The 6,370-nt window shown below is 45.4% G+C and overlaps 1 protein-coding gene across 1 annotated transcript in view; it reads right to left on the bottom strand.

The window, feature by feature from the left end:
• PTPRO (protein tyrosine phosphatase, receptor type O) overlaps positions 1-6,370 on the bottom strand; it is a 262,760-nt gene that overhangs the window by 215,222 nt on the left and 41,168 nt on the right.

Genomic DNA, 6,370 nt, shown 5'->3' with positions numbered 1-6,370 from the left:
AGGAATTCAGAATATCAGGCCACTGCAAGCACTTGTTTTATTAGTAAATAATGGACGTATCATCACCAATCCTCACACACTCCACCATCTCACTTTCTGTAATTACAGTCTGTGGGATCAAGGTAGAGGGAAAATTCTTCTTCCCGAACTGCACAGAGAGAACCAGATCCCTGTCTGATATAACTTGGCATAACTTCTCTGAAATCAGTGAAAATATGCCAGTTAACACCACCTGAGGTCAGGGGTTTTGCTTCTTTGCATTTTTAATAATAAATGAAAACAGAAATGGGGGGAGGGCAGGAGAATGGGAATATGACACTTAATATGAATTTCTTTTTACAAGGAAATTTTAGCTCTGAAAGAGGTTTCACATTCCTGCCTCCCTGAACCCTAAATTTCCAGATTTAAAAATCCCTAAACTTTGATTAAGTTCAGGTCTGGATCTGAACTATGTAAAATCAGGCTCAACTGTCATTACAAGCAATGTTTAATATGATATATCAGTGTTTTAAGTAAACTCTTTGTAACAATTCTAATGTTAAATTTTCAGACAGTTGTTTAACTTGACACTTTTACACATCTTCCTCCAACTCAGTCAACAGTTATTTCTGTTTTCACTTTCTGAACCACAGGAGAAGTATTTCTTCCCTGTTCTGGGGGGAAAACCCACAAAAACTTCAAGTTTGACAGGGGATCCACTGCAGAGGAAGCAGTCATAGGGCAGGGAAAACCAGCAGGCACCACTGTTGTTTTTTTAACAGTCAATCTGTAAAACTACAGCTTGCAATGAAAACACTTGCAGACCATTAAATAAAGTGATATCCCACAGTGCACACCAGTAAGTTAGGAGAGTATCCCATTTGTTATTACTACTAATGCGTAATAAGAAGTGAGCACATCCAACCAGGTGTTATGTTTCAGGCTGGATCTGATCCACAGGAAGATCAAATACAAAGTGTTTAATATCATATTTACTCAAATATAAGGCATAGAAGATCCTATCCCATCCTCCTCCGGTATCCTGGTCACACAGCTGGAGCCACAGGAGGTTGAGGGATCTGGTTGCCATCTGTGGCAAGCAAGAGACCCAGGGTAAGCTCTGTAAAGGGCACTGCAACAGAAACATGTTCGTTTTCAAGTTGCATCTGTTGAGTAATAAATGACAGGGACTGGGTGCAGTGCTGGGCCAAGGTGAAATGCATGAAGATCCAGTACAAACATGTACATGGCACCAATACAATGTCTGGGAGCAGGAGGCACAGCTAACCCTTCTATGGGGAGTTGTCCCACTTCCTCACAATGGACAAGGCCACTGTCACCCTACACATGTATAGCACAACCAGGCAACAGGAGGAGCTGCCAGCAGTTGTGTGCCCCCCCCCCCGACCCAGGAGGCACCGCGGGCTGCCAGGAGTTGTGTCCCCCCCCCCCCCGACCCAGGAGGCAGTGCAGGAAGGTGCTGGGATGACGGGACAACTGTGCACCCATAAAAAGGTCCCAGGGGATGCCGCAGGGCACAAGGTCTGCTGCTGATACTGGTCCCCAAGGACTCCATCCCATTGGTGCTGGTGCCCAAAAACATTGTAGGATCTAGGAGCAGAGGTACGCCTGCAGCTGAGCCCAAGTTCTCTTGACACCTTCTCAGGCATGGATGAGCGTACAGAACATGGCATACAGGATCAGGGGAAAGCCTGGATGCCACAATTGTCACGACCCAGAACCTGGACCCCAATGCCGTGCCCTCCACCTTGTGGGCCTGCAGGACACGGTTTCCAAAACAGCTGCCACAGATATTCTGCTCCCTGTTCTCCAACACCCCACTTGCTGCCCCCCTTCCAGATGTGCAGAGCACCCCACCCCCAGTCCCTTTATTTTCAACACAGCAGCCACTGCTGTAACACCACTTACACCCAGCCTTCCCCCCTGTTCTGGTGAAGACTCTGGTATCAAGCAATGATGCCCTACTGCCTAAAACAATATAGTTCTACCCATAGGTGACATGTGGGTCACGTGCCCTTGCAGATTTCTGTGCCAATGGCAGGGCATAGGGTTGGGGGCTGCAGCCAATGCCGGGCAGCAGTGGGGGCAATAGTGGCAGCATGGAGCTGTGCTCCCCCACTGCAAAAAACTAATGCATCATCTATCATTCTAACCTGCTCCATGTGGCTCTGATGGGAACTCAGGCACCAGGGGAAATGCAATATCCCTGGGGCAAGCATGGGGGTAGGTGAGCAGGTGGGCTATGCTCACAGCCAGTGGGGTGGGGAAGTAGCCGTATGATGATGCCCCACCAACCCAAAGCCCTCCATACAAGCCTGTCTCCAGAAGGCTGTCACCAGACACAACCCACTCACCTTCTCCCATCTCTCCTTGCCACTAGGGGACCAGTCACCACTACAGGCCATCACCATGGTCACAGCCTTCTCCCAGGCCCCCATGGTGGAGAACTCCAGAAGGAGATGGCCTGGCTCAAGGATAGATGTGCGGAGGGCTGGTGAATTGCCCTGCCCCGACAGCAGAAAGCATGGGTCTTGAGGCCACTAACTACTCAAGACGTTTCTGTCTTTCAGCACTGGGCAAACCAGTCATACTCTCCTCTATCCTCCCTCCCTGGAGCACAGCAGAGGCACCAAGCCTCCTCCTGGCCTTGGATGGTTAGCGGCCTTATTCACACCTCCATGCCCTTTTCATCTCTGAGGGTCATGTTCAGCTACTGAAAAAAGCTGAATCTCATCCCAGCTGTTTCAGCATTGTGCTGAAACAGCCCTCCCCTGTCCCCCTTGCGCTCACAGACAGGCACTAAAAGCATGTACTGAGCTCTGCAAGCAAAATGTAAAAAAACAGGTACAAATGCTGGTGTTCTGCACCCCACCCTGGTTGGCAGCATCATGGGTAGCAGAGAGGACACCAAGGTCAGGGACAGGAGATAACAAATACCTATTTATGAGACTTGCTAGAGTTGCAGTACACCAGGAATGAGAAAAAATTCCTCAGCGTCAAACAACCCCTCTGCCTCTCAATCCAAGGTCACTCAGAGAAAACTGCATAATTTAGACCAATTCTTTCCCTGGCTTTTTGAATGTCTGCATATGGCCTACTACTTTAGCCAATGGACTAATACACTACTAGACAACTACATAAACTCAGCTCAAGCTCACATAGCTCCTATATTGCTATACATAGCTCAAGGATGCTCCTAGATTGCAAACATACTGTTCTCTCCCATGCTCCCCTTCCCCTGCAGAAGAAAAGCTAATCCATTCCTCTCTCTGGCTGCTCCAGCCTGCTCCTTTTCCCACATGGTAGTTGTTAATAAGAATGCAGCATTTTTACAGACATTTTGCACCATACTACGATATCTAGAAATGCAGAAGGAAATCTTAATTCCATTGAAATCAGTGGAAAACTTCCATTGACTTGCATGGGATCTGAACTTTGCTTGGTTTTCTTTTCAATTATAGTGAATGCTTTGAAGAAAGCTGTGAAAGGGGCTGTTTCTAGGTTTTTCCTAGTTAGTGGTATAGGATGTTTCCAAGAAAGATGACACTTGGGAAAAGCTCCAGGCTAGCTGTCTAGTAGTAGACCTGGCACATTTGTGGAGGTTTAACAGCTGGGAGAAGACAGTGATGCCTGCAGGCAGCTTTCACAACTGGCTGCTTGTCAGTGGACAGGGGATTTGTTATTACCACTACACACACACTGCTGACGTGGCCAAAATTAGTCCAAAAATGAAATCACAGGCCTAGTTTGTTAATATGTTGGTAGCCACCATTTTCACACACAGATTGTGGTGTGCCCTTCCCTGACACCCCCTGATTGGCTGAGGAGGCAGGTTTAGGGACAGCTTCTGAGGCTTCAAATCACTGCTGAAAAGCAGCACCACCACCCCCTCCCCCCGCCCTTACTAGCTGCCTTAAGCAGAAAGCCCCGGTATTGGGTGGAGGAGGGGCTGTTTTGGCAGCTGACCCTGTGTACCTAAATGGAGGGTGAGGGGCAGAAGGTCATCTCAGCAGCCAGAGACCTTGGGAGCAAGGCTTCTATTGATGCAATTAAACCTGGCCCTAAACCTGCCCCCTCAGCCCAATCAGGGGTTGGGACACCTTGATCTAGGCATGAAAATAGTGGCCACTGCCATGATATTAGTGAGCTGAGCCTGTGATTTAAACTAGGCCCTAGTCATTGGCAAGCCAGGATTAGAACTATGGCATACCATGCACAGTCCATCATAACTGAGATGAACACAGATGAAGAATACTGAGTTTGAAATATAGAATTCCTATTTACTTGAACTAACCAAGTTGGTGGAAAATTAGATATGTTTGAAACATTTTGTTATATTGGTTTCTTTTCTCCCTTTCAGAAGGTAAGGGCTACATCTTGCTTACTTTACCCACTTGCTAATCTTACTGATTTCAATAGGTGTAACTCACTCTTAAAACAAACAGGATTTAGCCCCAATTGGCTTCAAACTGAGCCACAAAAGATAAAATGACTGCCTACAATCCCAAATCAAATTATATTTCAACCGGCCTTAATTTTACAGCTCTTTTCCAAACAAATCTCCTACTGAGTTCAGAGAAGGGTAAGATTGGCTTTATACTTGGCACTGGCTTCTATCTTAATTAAAAGTGTACAGCTATGTTTATTCTCTCTGCCACTCAGCAGCTGCTCTAGATTTATTGCTAATAAAGAAAACATATTTTCAAAGATTTAATTGCATAGCTATTCTCCTCTTCTCTGTGACCTTCTCAAGAAGATGGAGGCAGTTTATCAAAGAAGACAGCAAGTACAACTAGGCAGAAATAGAGATCTTCAATATAAGAGTGTCAGCAGAAATGGACTTGAGTCTTTCTAAATTTGGACTGTAACTCTCCTAAAGTAGGTAGGCTATTTAGACTGCTTCAGTAAAAAAAGGTCAATTACAAAGGCTGGTGCTAAATCACATCTTTCCAAAAGTTCAGAGGTAGTTTGGGGCCATTTCTATTTAACAATTTTTTAACTGTTTTATAAAACATGTAAACTAGAGCCATTATAAACATATAGGATATGTGCTTTAAAGAGAAAACCAGGGGAGTAGTCTCAAGAAGCTGCATTTTCCTCCCAGAGACTTCCAGACAGTCCTTTTTTGGCTTGAGGCATTTTGGTACTTTCATTTCTGTAATGAAAGCTTTATGTAAGCACATAGACTAACAAGAAATTTTGAAGCTCATAAAATGTTCTTTCATTGTTGAAAGATTGAGTATAATTTATTTTCTTATTCAGTAGTTCTTACTTTCCTAATTATAAACATTAAGTTACTTTGCAGCAAAACTATTTTTTTTGGACATTACTATTCAAATGACTGTTATAAATAATGATAACTTGGAGAGGGTCCAGAGAAGGGCCACTCGTATGGTTAAGGGCTTGCAGGCCAAGCCCTACGTGGAGAGACTAGAGAACCTGGACCTTTTCAGCCTCCGCAAGAGAAGGTTGAGAGGCGACCTTGTGGCTGCCTATAAGTTCATCACGGGGGCACAGAAGGGAATTGGTGAGGTTTTATTCCCCAAGGCACCCCCGGGGGTTACAAGAAATAATGGCCGCAAGCTAGCAGAGAGCAGATTTAGACTGGACATTAGGAAGAACTTCTTCACAGTTAGAGTGGCCAAGGGCTGGAACGGGCTCCCAAGGGAGGTGGTGCTCTCCCCTACCCTGGGGGTCTTCAAGAGGAGGTTGGATATGCATCTAGCTGGGGTCATCTAGCCCCAGCCCTCTTTCCTGCCTATGCAGAGGGTCAGACTCGATGATCTATTGAGGTCCCTTCCGACCCTAACATCTATGAATAATAAAGTCTCTTGTTACCTTTCTTTTGGTACTATCTGTTTAAGATACAGTTACTGGAAGGATGAGAGCCTGAGGACAGAACAAAACAGACTGAATTCAAGGCTGTTATAGCCAGGCTTTGTTTGGCCCTTTAGCTTTTGTGTCTGTGTTCCATAAAACACATGCAGGATGAGATTTTCACAGGATGAAATTAGTCTACCTCTTGTTGAATTTTAATGGGATTTAGATACTCACTTCCTGGAAGCTCTGAAAACCCCAGTCAGGATCACAACCTAGCGTGCAAACAATTTGGATATGGATTTCCCCACTTTGTCCTGCTAGCCAGCTATAACTGGGTTTTTTGCCCAGTTTCATACCCCCCCTCCCTCCCCCCCGGCCCGGGGCAAGTGAGCTAATTTGATTTTTTTCCCCCCTTTCCCAATTTTACTATACTGTGCATTGACAAACCTCTTCATTGCTAAAATGTGCTTTGGGCAATTGATTATTGTACTAAACTGGCTTTCTTTCTAATTTCTACTACGTAAAATACTTCTGCTTTATTTACCTCTAC

The sequence above is a fragment of the Alligator sinensis genome, unplaced genomic scaffold (assembly GCF_000455745.1).
Source record: "Alligator sinensis unplaced genomic scaffold, ASM45574v1 scaffold498_1, whole genome shotgun sequence".
Lineage (NCBI taxonomy): Eukaryota > Metazoa > Chordata > Crocodylia > Alligatoridae > Alligator > Alligator sinensis.
This window is presented reverse-complemented; position numbering and strand designations above follow the sequence as displayed.